The 13,264-nt window shown below is 35.2% G+C and overlaps 1 protein-coding gene across 9 annotated transcripts in view; it reads left to right on the forward strand.

Annotated features, from left to right (window-relative positions):
• Positions 1-3,512: 3,512 nt before the first annotated feature.
• Fam135a (family with sequence similarity 135 member A) overlaps positions 3,513-13,264 on the forward strand; it is a 114,832-nt gene continuing 105,080 nt past the window's right edge. For 4 of the 9 annotated variants that reach the window (XM_015487898.2, XM_048805619.1, XM_048805625.1 and 1 more), the window contains exons 1-3: positions 3,513-3,820; positions 5,425-5,513; positions 11,826-11,899. The gene's annotated coding sequence lies outside the window, so the exon portion shown is untranslated. Of the gene's footprint in view, positions 3,821-5,408; positions 5,514-11,825; positions 11,900-13,264 lie in introns of all 9 variants that reach the window. The other 5 variants (XM_048805627.1, XM_048805628.1, XM_048805618.1 and 2 more) reach the window with 3 other exon arrangements.

Here is a 13,264-nt window from a genome sequence, read left to right on the forward strand (position 1 = left end):
TATTATTTAATACAAATTCAATTTTCCATTAATATACATGCAATAAGATCAAGCTGAGAATATCTAATTTAAAAAGTCTTCTTTTTTATCCCTCACTAAGCTCTCCAGCCTCCAACTAACAACCAGAAGCAACCAATATCATCAGTTTAAAAACAAAAACAAAAATACATTTTCTTTTTTGAACACTATTATAAGGAAGAAAATTTGGTAAATAAGTTTTATATCATAGTCCTTCCAGAAAGGCCATGGCTATTAAGTCATGAACTAATATTACAACATTAAGTTATGAAGTAATACATTTGCCTTTCTGGTTCACAGCTGTTACTAACCTATGAAGGAAATCCTATAATGAAACTCTGTTTTGCTCAATCTTGTATTTGTTATTAAAGTAATATACCTCCTAAGAATTTTTACTCTTAAGTACTGTGGGCAGTCACCTATGTATCTTCAAATGATTAAATCTTTTTAATCTTTATTTGGAAACAAGTTACTTCCCTAAGAAGCAGGATTAATATTTTATTAACACTTGTTATAGTTTGGATTTGGGAGTCTCCAAAATCTCATGTGTTAAAGGATTGGTTCCTAACCTGTGGGGCTGGATGGAAGGTGGTGGACACATTAAGAGGTAGGCCTAGAAAAAAGAAGCAAGGTCATTGGAGATGTGTCCTTAAAAGGGTTATTGAAAACCCCTCCCCACACACATACACACACTCCCAATGAAGTAAGCAGCTTTCCTCCACCATGAGCTCCCTTACCATGATGTTTTGCCTTAGCATGGGCCCAAATTGATGGGCCAAGTGATCATGGACTGAAACCATAAGCCAAAATAAACCTTTCCTTTTACAGACTGATCTATCTCAGGTAATTTTTGAGGGAAAGCCAACTAACATAATACTTTCAATAACTTATTTATTAGAGAATACTCAAAATTTTCCCAAAAACAATTCAGAATTCCATATATTAAATGCTAAAAAGAATCATATTGTTGGAAAAAGTTGTGAACAATTTTGAATACATCTTATTTTTAACTTAAAATTTCATAGTTGACAGTAACCATATTTACAACAGGAATATTTGGAAAAAAATTAAAAAGCAGGGTTATTCACTTAGTGAATTAATGTCTATCAACTGACAAATATGAGGCATCTTTCCATAAGACTATTTGCAAATTTACAATATTAATTTCTTCTACTATCTGAATATTCAGCTGAGTAAATATTATGCAACTGTGAAGGAGAGAAATAACCTGATCTTCAGTTTAAGAGAATACAACAGTTCAATTAAAAAACATTCTATGCTAAAGTTTGATATACAAGATAGAAAGGATTCCAAAGTTTACACGAAATTTCTAAAGGAATTTAAATTCTATTTAACTTATTCTCATTACATATGAGAGAAAACAGACGGACAAAGTGAAGAGATTCTCAATGTTACATAGTATGATGCAGAAACAAGAACTAGAACCCAGGTAATCTGACAATGAGATCAATGCAAGCTATATTGTCTGTCTTTACTTCAGGAGACAAAATTTTTCTAATTTCCTTTAAGAGACTGATTTTTATTTTTCCATTGATGGAATTTCCAGGAAGTCTTGCCTAAATGCCTAGGTTAATTTCAAGTGCTACTCTTCTAGATTCCCAAACAACCTCTTCCCAAACATGCCTACTTCAATTTAACCCTTTTAGCACAACTAAATGACATTTTATGTTCCTGTCTCCCCCTATGATTGCAAACTTCTTGAAAGCTAAGATTGACTCAATCTTGATTGTACTCTTCAGTAACTAGCACAGTGTTTGGTACACATTTTTTTTTTAACAACAAAAATATAGTAGTTGAATTGATCTGACTCCTTCAAAAGATCACCATGATCCTTATCCACTTTTTAACCTAATATCCCCAAACAGTAGCATGCATCAAAGTGCTCTTCGTTTGAATTCAGGGTAAAGAACAGTTTCCCACTGAACAGCTTTTGTTCAAGCCCTTTTTTTCTCCTCACCCCAACCACCACACATCCCACTTCAGTAACTCTCCGGAGTAATTTTTCTTCTGGAAGTCTTTCCTGACTCATGACTTCTCTTCAATCTAAATTGGACCAATGCTTCTCCTCTGAGCTTGAATAGCTCTCTGTACATATCTGTGCATACATCAGGCCTACATACATCCAATAAGACAAGTATGCAAACACTCCACTCCACCCAAGTTCTTTTATTCATGTTGGTTTCCTCCAAGATTACTACAGTGCCTCCACATAGTAGATGATTTAAAGACGTGATTTGAATAAAAAGAATACGGAACAGGGAAATAATCTTGGGACAGAGTCTATTTTAGGGATGCGTGCACGTTTAAATGCAAATAATTGGTTAAGTATACTTTCTTAGGAGACAGTTGGAACCAAAATAGAAAAGAATCTTTCGATTTTGAGGATACAGTTCAAATCACAAAACAAGCAATAAAAGCCCTTATATAGAGAGGATAGTAAAACGAAAAAGGCCTATAAAAGAAGCGATAAACTAGGAACCTGAAAAGCAAGCCATTATGCAAATCCTAATAGAATGGTTATCATAAAATAACGGGGCACTTTCAATCACCTTAAAAATTCATCCAAATATGAAGAAAAATCAAAGGTTAAATTAAAAAAAAACCTTGCTAAGGTGCAAGAGAATAATGTTGGTTACTTCCAAATAAATGTACAAAGCTTTTTCCTTCTAATTAATTTTCACTGTAGTAAAATATACGTAATATTTACCATTTTAACTACATATAAGTGCACAGTTCAGGGGCATTGTCTATTTGCACTGTTGGGCAAACATCACTACTATCCATCTTCCTAACTCATTTTTAACACGCAAGCCATAGCCACAATTTTCTTAACTTTGCTTTAGTCACATACTGAGCTTTACGCAGCAACAAAATATTCTGCTGGGTAAAGTTCACGAACAGAAGAATGAAATAAATTAATGGGCTATTTCTCAAATTCTGTTAATGGAATTTGAGAGCCAAGGCTTCCTTCAAGGGCCCCCTCCCACCCCTCTGTACGTCATCAACCAAGAAAGTACCACATCAGCACCCACACCTAGCCAAAAACACAAACGAGTCCCTAAAGGCAGCTGTCCTGAGCTAGCCTATTGCACAAATTTGAGTAGCGCAGAGACAGGGATGCCTTCCCAGCACTGTTAGGAGGTAGTGAAGACGGAAAAAAGAGAAAGAATAATGAGAGAAAAAGAGCTAAAATCTTAGTACTCCTCTGCTTTGCCCTCTCTGATTTCCTCTTTCCACCAGTCTTCAACCTGGTTTCATCAAACCCAAGATGAGCCTGTTTACTAGGGCTCGCGCTTTTTATTGACGCAAACTTCCCATTCTCGCGGGAACTTGGGAGTGGGAGTCGGGAAGGCGAACAAATCTCTGGAAATCTCAGTTGGCGCCAGAGCTGGAGCGCCGCAGAGGATTCCGAGGGGCGGGGCGCGGAGCTTGGAAGGGGCGGAGCCTAGCTTCAGAGAGGGGTGGGAAGAGGCGGGAGGGGGAGGTGAGAGAGGACGGGGGCGGGACCGGGCGGCCTGAGACCTGTTGATCGCAGGTATCACCCGCCTGACCGGCTCTCTTGGGACTGAGACGACTGCGCATGCTCGCTGGCGGCTCTGGGCCAGTAGCCGAGCGGCGGTGACGAACCGGCTCCTCGGTTGCGGTTGTTGCGGTTGCTGCGATGGCGATGTGAGTGGGCCCCGGGCGGAATGGTGCTGACCCGGGTAGGGACGTCTTCTTCCAGCTGGACACCTAGCTCTTCCATCCAACAGAAGAGAGAAGAGGTGGAGACGGTTGAGAGGTAAGCCCCTCTCCGCTCCGGGTCCTGTCGCTCCCGACACTCACGACCCCTCCCTCGGTCCCTCTTTCCCAGGGGCCAGGCAGGAAGCGGCCTCCTTCTCTTCGTCCCCCCCTCGCCCGCTCCGGCCTCTCTACGGGCTGCTCGCTGTCGGACGCAGCCCCGGGCCGGGTGAAGGTCGGTGGGGACGGCGGTTCTGGGCACTCTCCGGCAAGCCAAGGGGCCGCAGCGCTTAGCTCTGCGGGCACTCCCTGTCGCCCTGCCCCTGCCTTACGTTCCTCTGCCGGTTCTTCCTGAACCTCACGCCTCTTGTGCCCCAGCCTTCTCCTGCCCTTCGCCCCCGGCTCCATCTTCGCCTGTCTATCTCGCCTTTATCCCCCATTCATGGTTCTGCTCTTTCATACCGTGCCCACTTGCCTTTTCGCTCCGGTGGTGTTTGGTCCCGGAGGCAATGCATATTTTTTGCTCCCCTCAGTTTTTTCCCTTTCCTTGTGCATCCTTGATCTGCTTCTTTCCTACAGGGAGCTCCTGGCCCTCGCCCACCAGGTTTCTAGCTCTGTTACCTCCGTAATTTCTATCTTGACTTTCTTTTCCTCTTATTTTCCTTCTTTGGTACTTCTTCTTATGGTTTGTTGTTCCTGTTGTGTTTTGAGTTTTTTTGCATCGCTTTACGCCAGAGTTCATTCCATCCCGCCCCCCGCCACCACCACCACCACGTTACCTTCGGAGGCCCTCAATTCCTTAGCTCTTTTGGTACCCTACTTCACTGCTAGTTTTGTCCCTGTCCTTCCATCCTATTCCATCCTGGCCCCATTTCTAGCCTCTAATCTTGATTTTTTTTCCCTCTAAAACTCTTTAATATTTTTTGTATAGGTTGAAACTCTTCGTTTATTTCAGTTTTTGTTAAATTCTTGAAGAGTTCTAACATGCCCTTCTAGTCTCTTCTGCATTTTTCCTAAGCTCAGTAGCTACTCAGTATTCTTAGTTCAGCTTTCAAGTTAATGAAATTTCTTCATCTTTCTCCTCCAGCTGGAAATATCATCAGAAGAGTACACCTATTGTCAGACTTACTGATTGAAGCTTTAATTTTTAAAAATTGTTTTTACTTGTCATGAGTACAGAAGCAATTCCAGCACAGACATCATGAAATTATGAAAAGTTAAAATTTTTTAAAGGTTGACCTACAAATGCACTCTTAAATTTTAGAAATTTCAGTATCCTCCAGTAAATATAGATGTCCAAGAGCAAACCTTGAATGGAATTTAACAACTTTTTTACAAGTTTATTGATTCTGTTTTATATGTTGCTATTGCAATGGGTTACGACATTTTTCTGAGTGTCACTGTTCTCTTTAATAAATGTGTACAATTTCTGCAAACTTAAAAATAGAAGTAGTGTGCTTACTAAAGGAGAAATACTCAAGAACAGAAGTATTAAATTCTTGAGTTGGCAAAAAAATTTCCTAAACAGTTTTGAAAGTTTTCCCTCATTTTATTATGATCAAGATTTGATTTAAATAAAACTTCTCTATGAATAGTGGTATAGTATCTTATTTTGAAGGTATCTGCTGAAATGTTTATTTTCAGTGAAGTTTGCCTTTATTTTAGGGTTGAAGATCAACTGGATTATGTATTTCATTCTGGAAACCCAAAGCAGTCCACAAACAGTAAATTCTTCCTTATGTTATCTATGTCAGGTAGGAATTAAGTTTTTTGTTTCTACTTTAAGAAGGGTAATACCAAGGCAAAGGGAGTGTATTTCTTGTTCAAGGTGACTTGGAGGTAAAAGTTGGAGGTTTTGATGTTATAAAGGGCACTTTTTTTTTTAGAAGAATGAACAATTATTTGGTATGATAAGAGTTGTTGAGATATCTGATTTTTCAGATGCAGATAAAGATTACTGCTTTTTCTGAAGATGCCTTCTCCCTTTAAATGTTTAAATGCAAGGTTTTTTTTTTTCATTTTTAGGTAAATGTTTATTTTTTAAAAAATTAATACCTACAGATTTTGTATTGGAATGAGTTAATTCTGTGCTCTTAGAAATTAAAGTAAGAATTCATGGTGTATAGCCGGCACAGGAGTAGATGTCAGAAGACTTGAACTCATGATGACTCATGAAATTGGTTTGTAGAAGACACTTACCCTCTATACCTTAATGTCTCCACCTTGTAAAAGGTGGATATTAAAGTTGGCTATCCAGTGACCTCTTCATAGCAAAGACCTAATCATTTAAACATGCTTTGGACCTTCATAGACAAAAATTGCTATGTAAATACTTAAATTTTTGCCTCTGACTTTAAATTATACAGTAGGAATATATTGACTGCTTAAATCCTTTTAAGATCCAGTTGAAGCTTTAGATTTTTTTTTTATTTCAGATTTCTGTAAAAAATGTTGTAGACTACTAGTGAATTATGGACTAGCTTAGTTCAGTCAATGTTTATATACAGTGAGACAGACACTGCAGCATTCAATATGTAAAACAGATAATGCTCCTTGTTTTCCAGGAGTTAGTACTGAAAGGAACAATAAAAGTTATCTTTGGCTATCTTTTTAAGTGTTGGTTGTCTTGTATTTTCATTTTGTTCTCTGTAAATACAGACCCTTAAGAGTAGGTGGGTGTGTGTTGGGGGTACTTAAGGAATAGAAAGGATAAAGACTTTGTTTTGATTCTGGGTATTGAGGAAAAACTACTCAAGGGTTTTGTGAAATGTACATGTGTTTATTCAAATAAATGAGTGGAGATGGGGCATATAGATTTGAAGTGAATAGCTTCTTGTTGTTGTTGTTTTGCATACCCAGGAAAAAGGTTTAGGGATGAATAGGAATGAGGAGCAGAGTAATAATATGAGAAGAAAGCATTCTTAATGAAATTAGTGGTTTTTTGAAACAAGTTGGTTTCAGCATTTTATTTTTAAGGATTAGCAGGTTTTAACAGGTATATGCTTGGTTATCAAAGGTATACTAAATTAAAATAAAAATTAGTCTTTTTTCTTAACAAAAATATAATAGTGTTAGACAAATTATACCATTAAAAGATATCTCCTACTTGATTTTACGAAGTATTAATCAGGAAATCATTTTGAGAAAAATTGTAGCATATTTCCTTTTATGGAATTACATCTCTAGATGTAGACCATCCAGAATAGTGTTTTTAAATTATGTTTGCCAATATAGAAGTCTACCAATGGCATTTTGGTACATTTCTGTTAAGTTTTATGAAATGTCCTTTTACTATAGTTCTTAATTTAAACTAGAATTAGCATTTTTATATTGAATCCCATGATGTTTCCTTATGGGATGAAAGTTCATTATTCATGATTGTTTTTTGAGTGGTGGTAACCAACATGCATTTTTCTTTTGCTGGGGGCGGGGTGTGGGTACTGGGGGTTGAACTCAGAGACACTGGGCCACTGAGCCACATCCCCAGCTCTATTTTGTATTATACTTAGAGACAGGGTCTCACTGAGTTGTTTAGTGCCTCACTTTTGTTGAGGCTGGCTTTGAACTCATGATCCTCTTGCTTTAAGCCTTCTGAGCTGCTGGGATTAGGTGTTACTCTTTGATGTTTTCAAATTGCCAGTAAGTCAGGCTTACTTGGAAATGTATTGTCTGTAAATGTCTAAGCAATAAAGTCAGGGCATATTGGCAATCACAATTTAAGACCTTGGAAGCCTGTGTACCCTTTACCATTATTTTCATATTTTGGAATTGAGAACCCCAGATGTTTAGACTACCTTTGTCCTTACTCAGGTTTCCATTAAGACATAAAATTGTTTTTCCCCCTCAGGTGATTTAGTTTAAAATGTAGGCTGCTACTAGTCCCTTTATGTAAAATTAATAACTATTTTGTTGACATGTAATAGCAACATAAAATGAAAATGTGATAGGCCCCATTTTGGTAGAAGAATTTTGAAATGTTCTAAGATTGTGAGCCAGGGGAATACTAGTGAAATCAGTAGAAAAATGTCTTTGAGTAGGTAGTTGAAAAAAATCATTGTTGGGCTGGGGTTGTTGCTCAGACTGTAAAGTACTTGCCTAGCAGGTGAGAGGCACTGAGTTCGATCCTCAACACTACATAAAAATAAATAAAGGTATTGTGTCCATCTAACACTAAAAATATTTTTTAAAAAATATTCATTGTCTATTTTCCCCCTGGTTTTCCCCAGCACATTAAAAAGATCTCAATTGAAGCTAATCCAATATTCATTGTCTATTTTTTCCCTAGTTAACCCAGCATCTAAAAAGATTGAAGCCAACCCTTCTTCTTTTAAGGTCTTCTAGCCTATAAATGAAAGTATTTTCAAATCATGCAATTGAAATAATAACTGTTTACTTGAGTTGCATTATTTTGAATAGACATTTCTTTGCATGGAATCCTAAAAACTAAGATAAAAATCACAGTGTCAGCTATTTATTGAGTACCATGAACCAAGGGCAATGATTAATGCTTTATGTATATTAGTTCTTTAAGCTTTATCTTTTGAGTTAAGAATCATAAGTATTATTTGCATTTGAAAAAAATGAGGCTAGCTTATATCATCTGAACTAGAATTCAGATCTGTCTAATATCAGACTTACTGGTAGACTTGAGAAAATATGGAAAATATGTCAAGAAAACATTGTTTCTTAGAATATTTTTCATGAAGTGGATTATAATTCTTTTTTTCTGATTCTGAGCTTTGTTTTCTGTTGAGATAACCAATAAGAGGAAATATTTTGAGTATTGCTGGACAGATCCTAGCAACAGAAGATAGCTTGTGGTTCTTTCTAAGTTTCTCTTCCTGTTAATGGAAATAACTATGTTTTGGTAATTTTGAGAGGTAACTTTTATTAAGTGTCACATAATGAGCAATAAAAGTTTTTCCTCTTTTGCTTTACTTCATTCTTACATGTTAAGTGAACCATGGAAATACTCTCAGAGATTACTATGGTTCCTTTTGTATTATGTTTAAAAATTGTTTTTTTTCCTATAGGATTTTTATGGTATTAACACAGTTATCCAATATTGAGAATGCTTACTTCTTAATGTAGATGTAAGTTCTAAAATTGGTAACAGTGTATTTGCCTTTCAGTAGACAGCTGTTTAAACAAAAATTTTAAAGAAATTGGAAGAGACAATGCCATTAAAACTATAGTTTTGATATGTGTCTGTAAGTTGTGAGAAATTAGGATTTTATAATTTAGAGATAGTGTTTATTACATGACAAATTGAATATAGCTATAATTTTTTGTCATTAGTGTTGCATTCTGACTTTAATTTTTCTTTGGATAGCCCTTTTTTTATGGCTTGATGGTCATTATATCTACTTCCTAGAGTAGTTCAAGTGTGAATTTTAGAATTTTGCAAGTACAAATAAAGACTATTGAATTTTTTGTCCTTTTTTATTATTTACTTACTGTATGAGCTTGCATGAATTACATAAACTTTATGCTACTTAGTTTCCTCTCCTATAAAATGGAGTAATATTAGCTCTTTCAGATTTTTAGGAGAATTAAATGAAGTAACATACTAAAAGCTATTGGTCTAAGAGTTGGTAGGCCAACAAGTTTGCTTTTTATTTTATATTAGTATTTGATCTATATTTGGTATTACCAGTAGAGAAACATACATCTTTTAAAAATATAATTTGTATGTCAAGCTGTTCTCATTATCTTTCCTTTGGAAGAACAACCTTCTGCCTCAGTCTCAGAAGAATTTAGTATTCTCTTCTTAAATATTTCTGTAATTTATGCAACATAGCCTATGGCTGGTGAAATGAACTATATCCAAAGTTCATTTTGGTACATAAGGAGCAGCAACAAGTTTCTAGAAAGGTATTTTTCCTTACTGTATGTGTCCCCTTTACTGTAATGATTCTGAAAAGCTTAGTTTTGCTGTGTATCACTTTTTAAGTGACAGCTAAGTGTGTTATACATGTGAATGACTGTGGGGAAAAAAAAGTTAAAAGCCATCTGAATGGTGGTGATTTTCAGAGTCAGGCACCTGACAAGTGGCTTGACCATTTGCAGGAGCATATAATCTAATGACTGAGCATATTTAGCTCCCTCAGAAAGGAGCTTACAAGGATGGGTAGGGTGTCATGGCCTCAGCCAACCAAAAAAGGACCAAAATAATAAATTAAAAAGTAAGACTGTAGCTCAGCTATTCAGACTAAACTAATCAATGCAGACTTAACCAACTTAAGTGGCCAGAATTTACACCAGATATTTGCCCACTTAGGGTATATAGTTTTCATATCCTATTTCCTACTACCACAGGTTTGCCACCTTGTAAGTTACACAGTTACAGTCTTTTCAGGTTAGCTTATAATTTGACAAAAATAATTCTGTCAAAAATATAGCAGGATTTTTGTTTGTCTCCATTTAGTTCTGTGACAGTAATTAGATATGTTTCATATGCCGCCTTTTTTCTTTTTTTTTCTGTGCACATAACGTGTTTTAATGAAGCACATCTTCATCTCTCATTTTAATAACCACTGTCATGAAATTATCTGAAACAGTAGGCATTGGTGAGATGGCAGCATCCTTAATCTAAAGTACAGCACTAGATACTTTATTTTGTTAAGAAGAATTCCTTTGGGAAGAGTGCTAATTGGATGTTGGGTATTGAAGCAGGTGACTGCAAGGCCCCACATTTCTGCTGTCTTATTTCTTTCCACCTTTGCCTATCAGCTAGTCAAATTCTTGCCTATATAAATACAACAAAGAACCACCAACACATCCAGTGTTGTGGCACTTTTCATATACTTTTCTGGTGGGTGTGGGTTTTTTGTGGACATCTGTTTCTGCAGGTTATTGTAGACAACAGTTTTGTCAATTGTTTTGCTTCCACACAGTGGATCACTAGTATTCCAGTAGTGTGTTTCCACGTTGGCTGGTATGAAATGACTAAGCTGGTGCCATATATTTAAGGATTTTTGTTATAGCATTACTCTGATTCTGATAATAATTTCTGTGTTAAGGAAGAGGCCAAGTTGTAGTAATTAGGATCCCAAACTGAAAATAGCTTAAATTAGAAAGCTTAAATAGTTAAATGAGAAAAGTTTATTTCTCTTTCACATTGTTATATGATTTAGGTGGTAGGAGTGGTAGGGGTATGAAGAAAACTACCAAAATATTGGATCTGAGACTCAAATCCTAAGCCCATATTTTAACCATTGTCCTATACTTACATGTATTTATTGCTTCCTGATGGACAGGTGGCTTTTTGAGATCAGTAACTGAGCTATGCCTTGTATCTATTGCAATTCCTAGCCTGTAGTTGGTGTTCTATAAGTGTTTGGATATCTGTTTTATATCTGAGAAGCTAAGGCCTGGAGACTTGACCAAACTTGAGTCAGAATCAGAATCAGAACCAGAACCAGAGCATGATCTAAACCTTGCCCACATGAAAGTGTGTGTGTGTGTAATGATATCTTAGATGTTTTTCCATGAAATGGGGAATGACTTTTATAAAGATGGTACATTGATAATTATTAATGACGCAATTATTAAAGTAGAAAATAGCAGTTTGGAAGTTGGCAAAGTCAGTGCCTTTATAGAGAAAAAGTTCTGTGTTAAGTATTGTTTGAAATGTGGGAAAAAAAAGTATAGCAAAGTGAAGCAATTTTTCTGTCAAAATATTTTAAATAGCTCTTTTTATGCGTACACACATATATAGATATAAAGACATACATATGGAATTTTACAAATTAGAGTTATTTAAAAATGATGAGTTCTATATCTTAAGAATTAATGTTTCTAAATCTTTGGTATTAATGAAGATTGTTTCGAACCACTAAACTAAGAAAATAAAGTATCTTATTATTATACTTACATTATGCATAAGTGAATCCTTAATAGAGTTGGTGTTGATATCAGTGATACTAGTGAAACTATAATTTTTTCCAAGCCTTATCAAGGACATAGATATTTTATATAAATTTAAAATATTAATTATTTTAGCATATACAGATTTCTTTTATGTCTGCTATTTTGTTTGAGATCTTATTGTTTGTCTCTCATAGGGGGAACAATATATTTGTAACAAGAAGCAATAACTGGAAGTAATAATGTTAAAATGAAGTTTTGATCAGCAGAGGTAAGGATATGACATTTCTTTTACACTTAATTCATGATAGATTTGAATGTTTGCTAAATTTTAAGGAAGCACTATTTCAAGAACCATGAAGGATCTGAGATTTTACCCTACTTGCAAGCTAGCAAGGTAGCCTGCCATGGTGCTATGGATTTTAGCAGAAGACCTGAAATTCATGGATCAAAAACAAAGATGGTTTACACTTAAAGCAGTACCTTAAGTACCAGTTGATACCTGCATATAAGTAGGTTATTTCACAGGAGAGGAACCCTGAACAAAGAGAACCTAATCTGTTATATGGACAATAAATCCATCTGACTTTTGCCTTGAAGGGAGACTTTATTTTTATTATATGGGACAGTAAACAGATCTTCCCTTTGTTTTAGTATAAGACACTGTGTCTGAGTTTTAAGACCATATACATACATCTGTATAAACTGTATATAAAAAATAGTCTGGAACAAAGGCTGTCAGCATTTCTATGAGTAAGGCATGCAGAAATACAAAAAAAATTATACAGAATTGTCTACCAATATTTTTTACCTTAATTTGCTGAAAAATATGTCTATTGATGAGAACAATTGCTACTTTTTTTCTCTGAAATACTGAAAAGATTGAACTGAAGTACCCAATAGTGGGTGAGTGTCTAAACTATAATATGTTCACAGTTACATAATAATTATAACTAAAAATAATGTTGTACAGTTACATTTATTGACTTATATGTCCATCAGAAAATTAAGTGAGATAAGTAGATTATAAAGTGTACATGTGATTTGATTCCATTTCTATAAATATTGTACTAATTATACTAATGTGCAACATTAGAATGTGTACCAACCATATATATATATATATATATATATATACACACTAATGGATGGAATTGTTTTGGTCCTCTGTTATTTTTTTTTAACCTTTGAAAACGAATACTTTAGTCTTTTATAATGAAGAAAAAAGTTTTTCTTTCTTTAAAAATAGTCACTGAAGAACTCTTTTTTTTTTTCACTTAACAGAGAAAAGCCTTTCATGGATTTAAATGGGGATTTAAAAAAATTCTCATTTTGACTGGTATATTACCATTATGTGTAAAGTAAGACTACATAATAATTAGGTGTCTTAAATTTTTTTTAAAAATCTTATTTTTGAGATAAAATCAAGAATTTGTTTTAGTAACGTATTGTATTCATTCTCACACAAATATCATTAAGGGAAACATCTTAGGAAAACATTTTAAGAGGACAAATCTTAAATTATAGAAAGTAGTGCTATTTGATGAGTATAGATTTTTGGTGTCTTTAGTTGGGTTAGGCTAAGTTGGGCACACTAAACTAGTTTGCTGCTTTTTTTTTTTTTTTTTTACTTCTT

This window comes from Marmota marmota, unplaced genomic scaffold (assembly GCF_001458135.2).
Source record: "Marmota marmota marmota unplaced genomic scaffold, marMar, whole genome shotgun sequence".
Lineage (NCBI taxonomy): Eukaryota > Metazoa > Chordata > Mammalia > Rodentia > Sciuridae > Marmota > Marmota marmota.